The sequence below is a fragment of the Procambarus clarkii genome, chromosome 47, assembly GCF_040958095.1.
Source record: "Procambarus clarkii isolate CNS0578487 chromosome 47, FALCON_Pclarkii_2.0, whole genome shotgun sequence".
In the NCBI taxonomy this organism is placed as follows: domain Eukaryota; kingdom Metazoa; phylum Arthropoda; class Malacostraca; order Decapoda; family Cambaridae; genus Procambarus; species Procambarus clarkii.
In genome coordinates this window covers 25,469,816-25,486,998 of record NC_091196.1, presented here as the reverse complement: position 1 = coordinate 25,486,998, position 17,183 = coordinate 25,469,816, and the positions used below count along the sequence as shown (strand labels likewise).

At 43.0% G+C, this 17,183-nt stretch overlaps 1 protein-coding gene across 2 annotated transcripts in view; it reads left to right on the top strand.

Moving 5' to 3' along the window:
* The window catches only part of LOC123763021 (phospholipid-transporting ATPase VD), an 82,275-nt gene that overhangs the window by 2,905 nt on the left and 62,187 nt on the right, over positions 1–17,183 (top strand). For both annotated transcript variants that reach the window (XM_045749954.2, XM_069302178.1), the window contains exon 2: positions 11,401–11,459. The gene's annotated coding sequence lies outside the window, so the exon portion shown is untranslated. The remainder of the gene's footprint in view (positions 1–11,400; positions 11,460–17,183) is intronic.

The following is a 17,183-nucleotide window of genomic DNA, read 5'->3' as shown; positions in this document are numbered from 1 at the left end:
TACAAAGTTCTAATCATTTCAGCTTTAGATCTCAATATTACCAATGCCGTTATTAATTGAATGTCTACTCAGTACTTTGCAAAAATAAATTACCAGTTACTGTACCTCTTCCATGTACTGAAGGCTGCAGATACCATAAAACAGAGTAACCTACTTACAATTCAGTACTATAATTGGTGCCTTCTTTTGATAATTACTCAGTAACGTAAAATTAGAGGCCTCGCTCTGACTTATATTCTAAGATATCTCAATAGATTCCAGTGATCATCATTGGCCTCTACATTTTCATTAACCACGAATATCCGAAAGCAGCATACTAGGACCTCTATTTTTATTGTGGTATATATTGCTGACTTAAGGTAAATAATCCTAAACTTCATAAACCTATTCTATTTGGTCATATGGGCCTTCTGTGGTTTCCTCGGTTTTTATTTAATGTAAAGTTAACACGAAGCTAGACAAATCTTACTTGCGTTTTTAAAACTAGACTACTAACTTGAATAGTTAAATGTACAGTATTGTGAATGTATTGTATTCGGATTTTTAAATTAAACTTATTCGTTTCATGATATTTAGCGGTTCCCTTGCAGCAGCTACTGCTGTTTGTGGACACATGAACGTGTTATTGGAAGGTGATCAGTTTGCGTAACCGGAACTGCCATGTTCAATTACCTATACAGAATTTAGGGACAGCTATTAAAAGGTAATTGCATATAAAGACATTTCACTGGCATCTCTTCTTCCTCCCCAAGTTTGGTGGAAAGAACAGTTATCTCTGAAGGCGAGGCGTGGGAAACCCAGCCTGGTGTGGGCGAGTCAGTGGGCTGTCGTGTTTATTTGTTGTTGCTGCATATTGCTGGGAGGATGGCGGGGGCGGTTGGGTTTTAAGGCCTTTCAACCATGGTAGGGTTATCACAATAGCTTGTACAGTAATTCGTTTTGTCGAGGACAGGAGGCATGTAAACCCCCCGCCCCCTACAACAGTTGCCTAAACTCCCGGGTACCTATTTACTGCTAGGTGGACAGGGGCATCAGGTGAAAAGATACTTGCCTAACAATTTCCATCCCGTCTGGAGATCGAACCTGGGATACTAAATAGTCGAGGACGTAGTACCTATTACTGTACGGGAGTAAACTGCTAAGACAAATGGGGGAACAGTCTACACCTCTCTGGGTATACATGTGTGAAAGGGTGGGGGAGGGGGGAGTGCTGCTTTTTACTGGTCAGTGGGCTGGTTGATTATGTACGAGGGGGAGGGGATATCAGGAAATATTTGTGATAAAGAATTTCTTATAAACAGCTCTATCATTGTATTTTCACAATTGCAGCTACTGTGGATAGCGTTATCTTCAGGTACTTCGGGTAGCAGATAATGCATGTTATTTGTAATGTCGGTTTTCGATCTGATTAGTACCAGTAGCGTTTGTAGATTGATAGCAAGGAAAAGGTAATCTTTGGATTAACGTTCCTCGTAGCCACTATAGTTTAGTAAACAATTCTTGCCACGAGTCACAATTACGTGGCAAGCACGCGCTCTCAACTTGAAACAGGAAAAGGGGGGGGGGGGTTAAGTTTTACTTATCTGATCATCGGTCTATTGGTTCAGGAGGGATCCAAACGTTGTTAGTATTCTTCAGTGTTTTAGTATTTAAATACTACTTATTTTGTAATTTAAAATAGATTTAACGTTCATAAAATTAACGTGATTCGAATGAAAGTTGCAGATAAGGACGAAACGTGACAAAAATTGTTTTTTTATGGGGGCATTGACACCAGCTGGCGTTTGCGATAGGTCACGGGTACTAGAAAAGGTAATTTAATATAACTGAATGGGGTCTACCTGTTGGTGGTTCCGGGGGATAGAGATCCTCGCAGTCGAATCTGACTAGGCTTCCTAGTTACAGGTCTGGTGAATCAGGCTTTTAGACGCTGCTGCTCGCAGTGTGAGAGAATCACAGCCAGATTAATCAGTTACAGGCTATTCATGCCCATGCAACCTCTTGTGTGTGGCTTAATCTTTATCAGATTGATCAGACATCCTTTGGAAGAGTTTCAAAAGTTTTTTTGAACATCGTGGTCGGCTAGTTATCCCCCTTAAATTAAGTGGGGGGGGGGGGAAGTAACCCTGGTTATTAACAATAAACAAAGGGTAGTAAATGCGCGTGTTTGTCATACTTTTGTATATTACGCGGAGCTCAACCTAGTAACAAATGTAAATGTTAACTGTGCAGCAACCTTACCAAAGCATGACTACCATTTCTGTGCACGACTGTTGCAACTCGCATAAAGCTCGTCTCCCGGGCCTCTTATCCCTCTGCGTTTGTTCTTTTCTTAAGATTGCATAATGACTGTGGGTGGGATATTGGTTTGTCAGAGTGGCCCGGCTTGATTCTTGCAGAGAGTTAATTGATGAAATCCATTCTGCATATACAAAATGAGAAGCTTGAAAGATGAAGTTTGTATAGATGTATTGTTTTGCAATGGGCTTGTTCGTCCTTCGTACTCTGCACGTGTGATGGGGCAGCGAGATGCTTATACTCATATTCATAGATGAATATAATTCATATTTGATTAGAATTCAAGCATTAGATTGAATTTGTCTGGAATTTAGAAGATTTGTATTACTCTTCTGTCCTGTACGTCGGTCCCGTTCAGTCGATTTGTGATGGCTGCAAATACCAGCAATAGTGTTTAGGTTAAATTTAGTTTGAAACAGCAATGGGTGGGGGAATGACTGTTTTCTAAGCTAGCACTACGCTATTTTTGGTACAATCGCGGGGCGTTGCGCACTTGCACTGTTTGGATAAAAGAACACTTATGAACATAAGATTTCAAATTGGACTGGATGCTTGTTAGGCTTCGTGTTCCCCCCTAGGATATGATTTGCTAACCGGGAAGAATTCCCTCTCAAGATAATTGGTACAATTAAATGAGGAATTAGAGAACATGTTTTAATTTCTTTAAATTATTTTAAAAGTAAGTTTCATATTTTATTAGTCACTTGATCATTACTGAAGTATTTATTTAAAGTAAATTTAAGGTTGAAAATCATGGGTTAAGAGTGAAGTTAGTGGGGGGGGGGGTGATCAATATAGATTGGCTGAAGTGGATATGATCTAGTAAAGGTTAGGACACAAACCCTCCCACCCTGACCCATTTCTCACCCCTGACCTAGCCCCAACTACTTGCTTTTCCAAAGATAGAACCCACAAGTTTCCTAACTCCTGAGTACCAATTTACTGCTAGGTAAATAGAGGCAATCAGGTTAAAGGACATGTCCAAACGTTTGTCCTGTCCCGGGAATTAAACCCGGGACGTTTGGATCGTGACACTGTTGTTGTCTGAGTTTCCCAGACAGTGAAACAAAGGTGCAGCTCCATTTGGCTGAACACTGAAACGAACCTAATGCTGTATAAAGTAACCTGTGTATTCACACTGAAAACAAAATTGCTTAAGGTGAAAATAACTACTTACTACCTGAAATGTACCGCCTTCAGCAAAGCTAACCTAAGTTAAAGATAGCGTAGTCATTCGTTAAGTTAGAATGAAGTTTATAACAGACAACCTATTAGTTTGTCTGCTTGTACTTTTAGACAGTATATAGTAGCCCGAAACTAAGGAAAGACAGAAATGGTTGAGAGTATTTCCTACGTCTAGTAGTAAGTAGGTGGCCAGGAGTGAGTCAGCTTGTTGTGGGGGTTGCATCTTTGGTGGGGGAGGGGACCTCGATGTAAATTCATATATTAATACACTGGCTTAAACTGTTGTATAAAAATTCAGTTCAGCGAGAGCTTGGTAAGGCCTTTGACGCCCACCCAAGGATTTTTCCTTCGGTGTCCTGAACTCACTATGTGGGTTGCTTCCAATCCCTAGCTATATAGTCGTAATGGCTTGGCGCTTTCCCCCTTAAGAATTATTAAATTAATTCCAATCCCTAGTTTCTCCCCCGCGCCTTCCTATCTTGTGACTACCGCTTCATCTCGACTAAGATTATTATGCAGAATGGACCAATCTCGGTAGCAGTATAAAGGATAGCAGTAATGCGGTAGTATGTACTATTGCAAAACTGCATTTTTCATGTTTACCTTATTAAAGACAGGTACATGCATATTAAGAGTACTGAACATAATTCTGCAACCAATGAGGAATATTGGGATCAAAAAATATACATTAAACGATATTTAAACACACTAATCGAATAAGAAACTAATTTCATTATCATGAACGTAGATTTCTTGGATAAGCTAAAAGGGTCGTGGATATATTATTTAAGGTTGGGTCTCTGGTGCTTAACTGTTTCTTGCTACTAGTTGTCAGTAGGACGGTGTAGAGTGGCCAGAGGGCGGACCAGCAGCGGTATTGTGTGGTTTACCACGAGTCTTCCCCCCCCTCCCGTTGAGAGTATCTGGTGCAGGTTCAAGCGCCGTGCAACATATTTTCCTCCAAATTATCGCCATTTCTTTTATTGCACTGTTTAGTTCAAGGAGGAGAGAGTTTTAAAAAGCCCGTTCCGTTTGTTTACAGCTCGTACGCTTAAAGCTGCATACCTCTGCTGGATCAGGATCCGATTGGCTTTTTGTATTTCTTTAGGGGGAGGGGATAATCCCATGCTAGGGCGGATTACTCGAGAATTGGCCTTGTACATGTCTTGCATAATGCTGTGAAAAATTATTTCCTCCTTTCATAAATGTTGCACTTCTCATTTTCACATAGGTTGATGCTCTACAGTACTATATTTTATCTGTTGGGTGGGGTCCAAATTATTACAAGAAAAGCATTGTACAAGGCCGGGCTTGGAATTAAAATCCTAGAGCCCACTCCAGGTATATTCCAGGTATGTAACCCTCTGAAACTAGAGAATGGGTTGTGTAAACTTGCAGGTCCTTTCTGTAGTCTGTGAGGCTGTCTTTAATTTCGTGCTGTTCAATGGGTCTTGTGCTACCTCACAAATTGACCCACCCCCTTTCCACCTCCCCCCCCCCTTCCACCTTGACCACCCCCGCCAGCCCCCTTTCCACCTATTAATAACCAGTAATTAAGTAGTTCATTGATAAACGAGAAGTAAAACTCTACTAATGATTCTACGCAATAATTAATTGTACACAACTTAATTAGTAATTTGCCAATAGATACCTTGGACAAATTACTTGAGCTGAGCTGCTATTGCCACAGACCGTACCTACTGGACCTCAGCACTCAACAGAGAACTACTATGAAACCCTGCTGTTATCTGCATTTTGGGGTTCTGCGAGTTCTTCTAGTCCCCAAGCCTGGCCCGAGGCCAGGCTTGACTGAAGGGGACCCAAAGCAACTATCTACCCTACCTACAGACAATATTACTGTACATGACACTTACTCCCTTACCACACAGATACAAAAGTAACTAAACGGTATACAAAATTTACTAGTCGTACACGTATTTTAGCAATATCTGCCATGCTGTTATCTCTCCCACAGGAAAGGCTGTTCGTAGTTTAGTATTGCAAGGCCATAGAAACCAATGCCGAGTCCTGTCAGTTTTCCCAGTAATAAGTAATATGCAGTATAGGCTAATGATATGATTAGGATTATACACGATAAATAATTATATGTATATAGTCAAACTATACGTAACGACAAATGTAAACATTTACCTCGATGCCTCGACAGGCAGTGTAAATACTTCAATGTGTGGGGGGGGGGGGTTATGTTGCATTCACTGTCGTGTCTGTGAAGATGGCTGTGGTTTGTCAATACGCCACATGGCTCAGGCTCCAGTATGTTAGTCATCTGCCCCCACGTAATTAAACAAGCACTCACCACCCGCCCACCATCCGCAACACAGATAGGTCCTGGTGGGTGAGTGTGTGGTCTGTAGAATGATGAATTTACCCTCGTGTCACTGGAGGAGTCGAGTATCTTGAGAATATGCTTACAACAAATGTAAGAAATATCGTCGGAACGAGTGCACATGTTCACGTAACAATTAAGAGTTCCTGCCAGAACTGCCGAACCAACTAGGTTGTAATTGATATGTGGGCCTGTTGTGTGTTCGCATAGGAAAGAACAAATTAAGGTAGATGGAAGCCAAATACATTATTTCAATATTAGTCAAGCCACAGCAACTGGTTTTGCTGTCCATCCACATCTCATCCACATGGTTATAATCAACAGCATCACGAATCTTGGCCAAATTTACATCAATAATACCTCTAAAACAGCATTTACTTCGCTATGCATGAAGCTGTCCTCACCTGTATATATCGGCAACACTTGTTTTATTAAATCTTCACGTAACTGGACTGGCTATACATCCTCGTTCATTGGTAATTCGTCGCACTAGAGGTCCCCATGGGGAAGTCTTGAGTGACAGGTATATTAAACTTGCCAATCATTCCACAGGTTGGACCAGTTATTTTCAGTGCGTGATATCCTTAACACTACTGGCAATTTCCACATCCTGCGATTCTTCCATCGCCCGCACCTGTCCACAGGGAGTTCAGCGAGGTCACTGGCTGTGATCACCACTAACGGTTGTTGGAATGTGTCGGGCACTACCTGAAGGGCTTTTCACAGGTAGCCAGGCATAGTCCTTAACAGGGTGACCAACTTAGCGTGGTTGTTAGGGTGTGTTGCTCGCCTATTTCATGCTAGTTTAGATTTCAAATGGACATGCACTGGGGAAAAAGGGTGGCATTAAGCCTGATGGTAATGTTATTGTTAATATTCCACGTTAATCAACTCTAAAACACCAGAGCTGCTTCCAAGGCTTTATTGGTAAAATAGTTAATTACGCGCGTGTAATTGGCGTGACTAATTGTTACAGTACATGGGGGGGGGGGAACTGACTGTTTGCCGCTGTTTGTGAAGGGCTGTTTGTCTTGTCATTGATCAACGGAATTACTGCATCTTATGTTCTTGTTGTGCATAATAAGCACGTAGTGGCGGGTTTTCACAGCCTCTCAAGTGTTACAGTAGTTTATAATGAAAGTATTATAAATGCTGACAGTTGGCAATAGATTAGACTAGTATTTGTACAACTTGTGCATTTTAGAATAAACAATTTATTTTCATCCTGGTGACTATGTAACGTGTTTGTTCGCTTTGTTTGTCTTGTTTATAATGTTTAGAACAATATAGCGACTCCGTGATCCATCGACATTTTCTCCTAGAACGGTGCTCAATATAGTGCTCATTGTTTGAGGTCAATAATATAGTGGAGTTGGTTGCCCTAGCGGGTGAAGGTTGTGGAGGTGGTCACCACCACCACACGTGTCTTGCGGTTGGCTGTGATCGTGGGGAAACTAGGGCCTGACCTTCCTGCTTTGTCGTAGCCTGCTTTTTAACGCTCGCGAAATTGTGGGATTTGCATGCACATAAATACTGAAATGTTGTTAATTTGCTTTAAATTAGAATAGGATTATTAATTTTAAAATATATAAAACTAATTTAGATATTTAAAATCGCTATTTTTTCGACGAGTTACTAGATACTAATTTTGATTTATTAGAGTTCACTGGCGAGATGTATAATATCCTGTGAAGACTGGGGGGGGGGGGGTCTGTGATCCCCACGATCCCATGAGGTGTATGACAAGGTACCTATATATAGTTCGGTAACCATCTAACCACTGGAACACCCAGTCTAACCACCTGAGATAAGAGGCGAGCGTGTTTATCACGGCTGGTGCTGCTGCTGCTGCTGCCTGATAGTTTTGATGTGGTGAACCACAATCTCCCACCTGCGCTCTGTTAAAAGGACTTCTTCAAATCTTGGAGGTGTAGAGGACTCTTCATTCTCAGCTACAGGGCGGACTGGAGATCTCACAATGTTGCAAATATTTTGCTTTAAAATTATCAGCGACTATTGGTCAGTACTTAGGCTACTGTAGTCGGGTTTAGTGCGTCTGTTTCGGGGGGGGGGGGGTCGTTAATGCAGGCGATGAGTCACAATAACGTGGCTGATGTATGTTGACCAGACCACACCACACACTAGAAGGTGAAGGGACGACGACGTTTCGGTCCGTCCTGGACCATTCTCAAGTAGATTGTTCTCAAGTCACAATCGACTTAAGAATGGTTCAGGACGGACCGAAACGTCGGGGTCTTTAATGCTTGGGATCGGGGAATTTATTTGCTGAATTAAGTTTAGTTAATATTTAAACTTGTTAATTGTGACTAGGCTTGATGTGTGTAATATACAAGTTGGTTTTTTCTTATCTGGGAGACCCGAAAGTTATCTTATCTAGGGCTTCAGGCGACCTAATCTGCCTTGTTTCAGTTCCAGTGTTAATATAATTGCAATATTTAGCACTCTGTATATGTCGACCTCTGGACATGACTTAATATGCAGGTATTATGTGAGTGATACACAATCATAACTTTAGCTCCTGAATCCCCAGTAAGCAACACTTGTAACTCAACTCGTATTGCGTTTATTTTCTAAACACAGATACATTTTGCCGATGTGATAATTTTTAATATAATTCTCAGATTTATCGTATACCGACGCGTTTTCAATGGAATTTTGTTCCTCAATCTGTAGCTTTTTCTCTCTAAAAGCTAGCTTAATATTTTCATGTAATTTAACTAAGACCTTTACGTATAGCGACCTCTGGTTTAAACATCACTACCGCTGCATAAATACAGCAAGACGAAAGTTTGAAATTAACTCGAATAGTAAGTTATGAGTTCTAAAGATTGCAAACCTACCTTATTTAACAAGTAAATGTGCAAATTTAAGTTTTGAAACTTGATGTATTATTCCAACCATGCCTCGTTAATTATCGATGTAGATCAGTAGTATAACTTATAGGTTTGCATTCATGTTTACAACTTTTTTACAAATATAATTTTACTTAATAACCGGACGTGGATTGTAATTTGCAATCAAAAAGTTAAGGCCTTGGCGTTTGTGGTTAATAAGCCAGAAATAGTCTGTCTTGCGCCAGTCTTAGATAGCTCCTTCTCAAGATGTTAAGACCTCTGGTATGTCGGTGAGTTGCCTTGCCATAGTCATACGACGAACCCTCCCTGGCCCACCTATCTTGATAACGCTCCCATGTTCATCAGTCTTGGAAAGGAAACATTTTAAAGCATTATTTTCCACCAGTCATTCTGGTTAAATGCCTTAATTCACATCTTAAAACTATAAATTCATATTTAAAGACGTAAGAGACGGGAGAATCTGCTACAACTACGTGCATATTTGATCGTTAGTAAGCATTGGTCAGTTCTACGGCCAAGGTTTAATAATATGTAGCGCATATCTTTCATTAGTTAAAATCTACGATTGAATTGTAATTCAAGATTTGTATTAATGTCGGCGGGGAAGGGGGTATGTTAGGGTACGCGTCTGGGCAGTTGCCCAGACGCGGGTACCCTAACAGACGGTCGCGTGAGGGATGAATCTGAACAAATCTTGTGTTCCTGGTTAGATTCCATCAGCACGCTGAGGTAGGAGTGGGGAAGGTAGAGGTAGATTTGAGGTTTCACTGAGGTGTTCCACACTACAACCACCACCACCACCGCATTTAACGATTGATTGGTTACGTTCTGATCATAGGCTTACGCTTTTGTTTCAGTTCATGATTATATTTGGTATTTTGTTAGTGTGGACAGCGTAGAGAATGTTGTGAAAATACCCAAAGGAACGTGATGTACGTTAATGTTTACATCTAGAGCACTACAGTGAGGCACAGGACTCGGCTTACATGATACTACCAGAAAAACCTTCAGTGTGTGTGTGTGTGTGTGTGTGCAGCCGCCTCACGATAGCTGTAATATATCGATCTAGGTTAGGGGATGTGAAGCGATACACGTGCGGCGAGCGGGGTGCACCAAACGTCAGCCCAGTCAGCGCAGTGCACGACTGATGCTGTTGGTGGTGCTTCACGCCGCTGAGATCAGTGGCGTGAAGCACCAGCACCATCGGTTGTGTAGGGTGCAGGTTTGGTACCATGGCTCGGGTTTTCTCAAGTAAAACAATTGATGTAGTAAAGTTAATGAGTATTGTGTACGAGATCAGAATTATATTTGGGGAGGAGAGGGGGAGCGGGTGGTCGTTGAGCAGGAGCGCGCCTGCTGGATTAAGGGTAAAGGGGAGAGCAGTAGTCAATTTTTCCACCCGTTATACGTAGCCGCTTTGTCCTTTTCTAACTCGCTGCGGGCTTTGTCTAGGGCAGGGCTTATCTGACGACTGTGTACATTAGTCGTAGGTCTTGACTGGTGTAATATTAATGCTAACAATGTATATACGGGCGTTGTTGTTTAAGATTTGCTACCTGGAACAAAATTCCAAGTAGAACGGGCTATGGTGAGCCCGTAGTGCCTTATATACGGGCATGCTTCTAGTGATCTCTTGGTGTAGGCTTAGTAATTCCACGCGTTGAAAAGTATTAAGGGAGAAAGAGTATGGTGGCGACACGTCACTAGAAGTGGTAAACCAAGTTATTTCATATCTTGATGTAGTGTGTAGGTTTGTGTGGCGAATAGTGTCTCATAGGTTAGTTTCCTCCCGTATGGTGTGGCTGGTAATAAGGGAGGCAGCGGTGGTAGGTATATGGGCATGTAGGCAGCGGTGGAGGGTGGATTGTAATGAGTAAGGTTAGTGTTAAAGGTGAAGGGTTAGAGATGGTAGCGAGGTGTGGGCGTAGGTCACCATTAGACAAGAGGCGGTATCATATCTGATATACAATTTAGTGCTTAGTTAAATGCAGGTGCCGCTATGTGCTTGTGAAGCGTGTATAAGAGTTTCGTACACGATAGGGAGGGGAGGGACGGAGACGAACACAATGTCGAGTGCGAGGCTGAGTAGAGGAAAGGGTAAGTAGGTCTCAGGAGAGCCGTAACTCCCCATACGGTGTATAAAGGTGAAGCTCCCGCAGGGTGTGGGGCGGACACTGAAGGTGGACAAAACAGGTTTCCTGTCCCTACGGGCTGGCTCTGGTAATGGTGGTGGCAAGAGCCTTAACATGGTGTCTGTAGTCAGAGCCAGGAATAATGTACAAGTATCAATTAGTTTATACTTTAGCGCCCAGTCTTTATTAAACAAATGATTGGAATTATAAATGTGGTATATTATGGTTTGGCAAAAGAGGTCGACTAGTTTTGATAAATACTAAGTAACATTAGTGAAGCAATGAAACCAGAAGAATGTGGTGCTACAAGAGGCCATGCAGTGGGATGAACTTTCATCCCATCGCTTGGCCTCAATAGGTTCTCATCAGTGAAGTATGTGGTTTTGTATATAGGTTGTAATTTGGAGGAGACAGATACACCAATGAACGCAGTTGGTCGTCAACTGGACCTGCCTAGTATTCGCCAGGTGGTCTATAGTAGCGTTATTTTCAAAGCCTATTTGTATTGCTACAGGTGTGTTCCCTGTAAATTTATAATATTGGTTGTTTTTTTCCTTTCCAGCGCAAGTGGTGATCCTTGGAGCTGAACCTTGAGGAAGGACGACGACTACGGTTCAGTATGTGAGTATTTCCCTTGCTGCTTGAAGTTTGTAGCATGTGGCCAGGAAGACTGACCTTGAGACAACACGAGAAAAGTATCGTTTGTGTATCATTATTATTCAGGATGAATGATAATGATACTCGAACTGTAGCCATACAGGATGATAATGTTAAACGCTAGGGAAGCTGGTATTTGTTGCTATCGTGACCTGCTTACATAAAGCACATCAGTTTCTAAGGACCGGTTTGTAATTGTGCTGCTTGTGTGTGTGTACTCGAGGCTTGTAGAGTTGAGTAGTTAGGTCAGTAGTTCAACCTTGGGATGAACTACTGACCTTCCCCCACTGTGCAACCCCCACAACACTTGCCTAACGGGTACCTATTTACTGCTAGCTGAACAGAGGCATTGGTGGAAGGAAACGTGCCCAAACATTTTTTTTGTCTCGCCCGAGAATCGAACCAGAGATTCCAGATTTGGAGTCGGGAAGGAAGCCAATGTGTTTGTGTTAAAGCTTCCTCTGTGGCATCTTATAAGGATTAGAATAAAAATAGGAAAATGCATGTTTAATATTCTTTTTTGGTGCTCGCATGAGGGGGAAAAACAGGTACAACAACTTAGTTTCGCAATCGTGCCTGGTTGCCAAGTGGAGGGTTGATGTTCTGCCATTTATTAGTGGATAATGTGTGTGTTTATATAGGGTATGTGGAAGCTGGTTGGAATTGTATTTCGCCTTTGTAAACGCACATTAATGACTATGTAAAGGCACCCCTGAACTGTTTATGTAGGACAGACGTAAATCCGTGTTTGTAGGTTAGCTTAGCATTTTAAAAGCACTACAATCATCTGTAGTTGATTGTTCAATATATCACTTGATTTACACGTTTAACAGATCTCTAACTCTGTCCATGGAGGGCAGAAAAAAATGTATATATGCTGCTTAGCATTGTAAATGTGTGGCCACGTTTGTAGTAGAAAAAAAAACTATTCGTGGGGGAGGATGGCATAGAACCACTGGGTATACAGTGATGTTGGTTTGTTTATGGTTGATGCGTGTTTTTTGATTAGGTATCGCCTCGAGTATCTAAAGTCTTCTTCGATCACTCCCGCTTGCAATAATATTTGTGCATTTCTCGTTATATCATCGCTATTTACTGTGGTGCTATAGTCGAGCAGCAGCAGGTGGTGGTGGTGGAGGATGTCTCGGTATTGTCGAGTAATGTCCCAGTCTGCTCAGTGTTGGGTGCTCTCCTAATTGTGTTTGCCTGGGTTAAGCGTCAGCTCTAGTCTCGCTTCTTGAGATGATTTCGGGGCTTTTTAGTGTACCCACGGCCCGGTCCTCGACCAGGCCTCCACCCCCCAGGAAGCAGCCCGTGACAGCTGATTAACACCCAGGTACCTATTTTACTGCTAGGTAACAGGGACATAGGGTGAAAGAAACTCTGCCCATTGTTTCTCGCCGGCGCCTGGGATCGAACCCGGGATCACAAGCCCAGCGTGCTGTCCGCTCGGCCGACCGGCTCCCCTTTTCTCAACTTTCATTCAACAGGTGTACAATTTCCTGAGCTTAATTGTGTAATTATGTCAACATTTGAATGTGTGTGTGTGGAATTTGACAAGTTATTTGGCAGGTGATTGTCGTTCGCATCGTTACTTTCTTTGTAGAAATTAAGTTTGATAAATTTTTAGTGGTGAGGCGTGAGTTGGGCAGCGAGTTGGTGCTGACCAATAAATCCTAAGAGGTGTGATGGAGTCATTGGTTGTTTTGTGGTGGTAGTGCGTCGCTTCCCGACACACACCATGGGTGGCTGTTCCCTGGATGGATGGTTAGTGGTGGTCGTCTTGCTGACCTGGAAACTGACACCAGCTGCACGAGGGCTGGCTAACAATATAACATATTCGTTTAGACTTGGGAGCATTGTTAGTACTAATCTGTACAAGTCGTTAGTTCTGGCTGAAGTGATGTAAAACCGCAAAAACCTGATTGTGTAGACTTAATTTGATTACCAAACAATAAAACAATTGAATGATTGGCTCTGTAAAGTGTTTGTGTGTGTGTGTGTCAAAGGATGGGAGCCAGACGCCTGGGGCCAGCTTCGTGAAAGTGTGCATAATGTGACTATCTGGAGTTATAGGCTGGTTAGTCGACCACCATACCCCTCATTATGTAGGAGCTGATCCTATTGCCACTCTGAAGTATGATTATGGTCTTGTTTTCCATAGTTTTTAGTATGTTATCAGCTGGTCTCAGACGATAGGGGGGAGATGATAAGGGGGGAGGAGAGGTGGGGGGAGGGGAAGATAGCAACGCGGGGGAGGGAAGAGGGGAAGGGGGTGGGAGGGAGAGGGAGAGGATCAGACAGATTATCTTGTATATACATAAATGTTATTTTACATGGTTTAAGCATGAATTGAGATCAATTTTCGTAGCTTAAAAATACTTTCTAAATAGCTGGCCAACATGGGTAATGTCCAGTTCGTTGGCTGAAGATAACACGACTAACAATGTGGCATAGTGGTCGACATATTCTTGATTTCCCCAGGAGGTACTGGTGCCTGGAAGAGCACAAAGTCTACAGGTTGGTGCCGTAGTTTTTCCCTCCTCAGGATGCAAATCTCTGCTCCTCCACGGTACAAGTGACTAGCGAGGTGGTTGGTATTTAGCAGCACTGTTAGATACTCGGGAAGTATTAAAACAATGTAACACTGCTAGTTAAATGTTGACGTTGCAGAGATGGACCTTGTTGCGCGAGTCTCGATCGAGATAGAGATCGACCACGTCTCGATCAGGGGTCGAGACGTGGTGGTTGTAATTAGCATCGCCCAAGGGGCGTTAATAGCGGTTCACAGTACGAGGAAAACTTCTGATCGCGTGAGATTTCAATCAATGATAAATTGGGAGGCAAGAAACCCACGCAGACAGTTCTCAAAGGTGCAATGGCGAAGATATATTTTTCAGTTATTGTAATATGGAACGGTTTTCTCAAATATAAAGTTATACAACATAGTAAGGTCACGTGTCAGGTTCCTCTGGTAATTGTTTACAGTAGCTGTAAAGCTTTAAAAAAGTTCATACGTAGGAAGTGAATGAAGTCCCATTCAGCCAAAGTACGAATGTAATATATTCCGTGGGCTGTTGTTGGGAAGTATGTCAACTTTCGCAGTGAGTCCAGGAACTGTATCCCACTATTCTTAACGTTACTCGCAGGAAAATGGTCAGTGTTGGTCAATGTTTTGGAAATCTTCTAAAGTCTTGTTTGTTGTGGGGCTCCAGGTCTAATTTACTTGTCATTTAGACGATTCCGAGGCTTCTCGTTTAAACACACACCCACTTCCCCTACCCGCCGGCAGTTGTCTTGAAGGGGGGGAATTTGGTGGGGGTGGAGGGGTGCTTCTACCTCCCCTCCCTATGCTCTTGCAGCAGGTGGGCGGACCAGACAACCACCTCCACCTATCAGTTTGCGATGGTTGGGCGCGCACGATTTTTTTTTCAGATTCTCGCTCGTCATACTCCCTCGTATTTTCATGAGTGGAAGGCAGTGAAGACTAGTCGACCTTGGAGGGGAAAACCAGCGACTAGTGCCGTGCCCATGGCCCCCATCCCCATGTCCCCATCCCCCATCCCATCGTGGATACCCTGGTGCTCACCTTGACACACGTACCTTCACACTACACAGGATGCTACTCAGGATGTCACGCTTCTTTATACTAGTGCCGTACACTCCTTCGTTCCTGACTGTTTTTTGCGAATGGCTTTCTATTGCCAATGAATTTTATCATTTTCTGCAGACGAAAATTCACAATAACTTGGCTGAACATCTGATGACCAAACCACATATTAAACAGAGAAACGACGTTTAGGTCCGTCCTGGACCATCTAAAGTCATCTCAAGACTTGATGATGATCCAGGACGGACGAATCGTCGTCCTTTCTCCATTTCTTGTATGTTTAGTCACTCATTTTCTCCTGACGGTGGAACCACTGTGAGACGTAGTAAGCAATCAGTGGTGTTATAGAAACCTGACTCCGGCGTGTTGGTCAATACCTTCCGCTTTGCCTCTTGCCCCTTTGTTACCTATCATCGTGTCTGATGAACTCCAGGACCCCATTTTGTTGTCAGCCGTCTGCTGCAGTATCTTGTATAATGGTCTATATACTGAAGCTGGTTAGCCTTCACTAGTTTAGTCCTCACTAAGCTAATGGTCTCGTCCAGTCCTCATCCACCCTGAAAGGTTCTCTCTCTCTTCCTGATTTACGTCAAAATGGGTTTCTGGGCATTGCTTTTCCTGCAAATGTAGGATCAGTTTATTTGACCTGTCTTCGTATCCTGTCTTGGTGCTGGCTAGCAGTCTTGTCTACTGAGGTGAGAAGGGGCACCTTGCTAAGTTGGATTCTAGTGTTAGGGGTGTGGGGGCGAGTAGCATTAGATAATGTCTGCTACCCCTCACCCTCTCTAGCTTGCCACACCTTCCTGCATTTTGTTCCCTTCGCCTAAGCTTTTTATCTCCTTTATGTAGTCTTTCACGTTCTAGCCTCTGACCTACCCTCTGTCTACTCTCCCTCGTTCCCTTACCACAGTTTAGCTCTTCCCTACAGATAAATAGTGGGAGGGAAGGCGGGCACAGACAAGTGACGGGGCTAAGCTGATAAGTGGAGGATTCGCAACAAAAACAAAGTAAAGGTGAAAGGGAGGGAGCAGAATGGAGGTGAAAATAGTTGTGGGGCCATGCATCCGGTGCGTTGATGAAGGCAGGTAAGTAATAAAGCTGGTTAGTTCACCCCATGTACAAGCTGGCGCCATTCCCCTCCCGCTCGTGCACTTGTTCCCTTTGGTCAGTAGTGCCTCACGCTGCACAAAGTGGCGCTTTGACTACGTGACTTTGACTTTGAAAGTGTGTATCGCCTAGTCTCTTTCATTGCCTCTTTCTATACTACGGATTTTTATCAAATCCTGTTTCGATAATTTGCACGATTCTGTGGAATTCTATAGTAGAAAATCGTATAGAATCGTTTGATACGTTTATGGGAGAATTAAGCAGTAAAGTTCGCATGAAGAAATGTGTGAAAGTTTTATTAGTCAGTTGAGAGTTGGGGTTTATACTGTGTTAGAAGCCTGAAGAGATCAGACCCGAGTAGTGTTGAACACCGGTGTGCCATTAGCATCAATGACTGACAATTAGAAATGTGTAGAATAATATAAACCCCACATTGAGTTGGGAAAATACCATGTTAAATACAGATACTGTTCTTAAAAATTTCCCCCATTTTACACCCACAAGATAAAGTACCTAAGGGTTGACAAATGTTAATCTTGTTTGATAAGCTGTTCACGAGAGACGTTAAGCAAGTTATGTATGGGTACTAATGACATGTTGAACAACCCAGCGGGTTTTCTTCCTACTGGGGGTTGTGCGTGCTGCTATGGCGGTGTATTCACTCACAGGACGAGTGGCTCTGCCCAATACTCTCCCCTCGGGGCAAAATTAAAATGACCCTAGTCAACAGCAGTGTTGCAGACTAAAACTAGCCATCAGGAGTTGTACACCCCGGTCGACGACGACGACGACCACTCAGTCGCCCGCCAGAAACCCTGTGAAAGATTGACTGTTCATCAGAAACCTTAGTCAAGCGGTCCTTGGAAAACATTGATGCCATTCCTTGATACATTGGTATAACTAGTCATTGCCCGCTCTCGCTCCCTGCTCTTTCACTTTTCCTCTCCTTCCTTCTCGTCTCAAACTATACC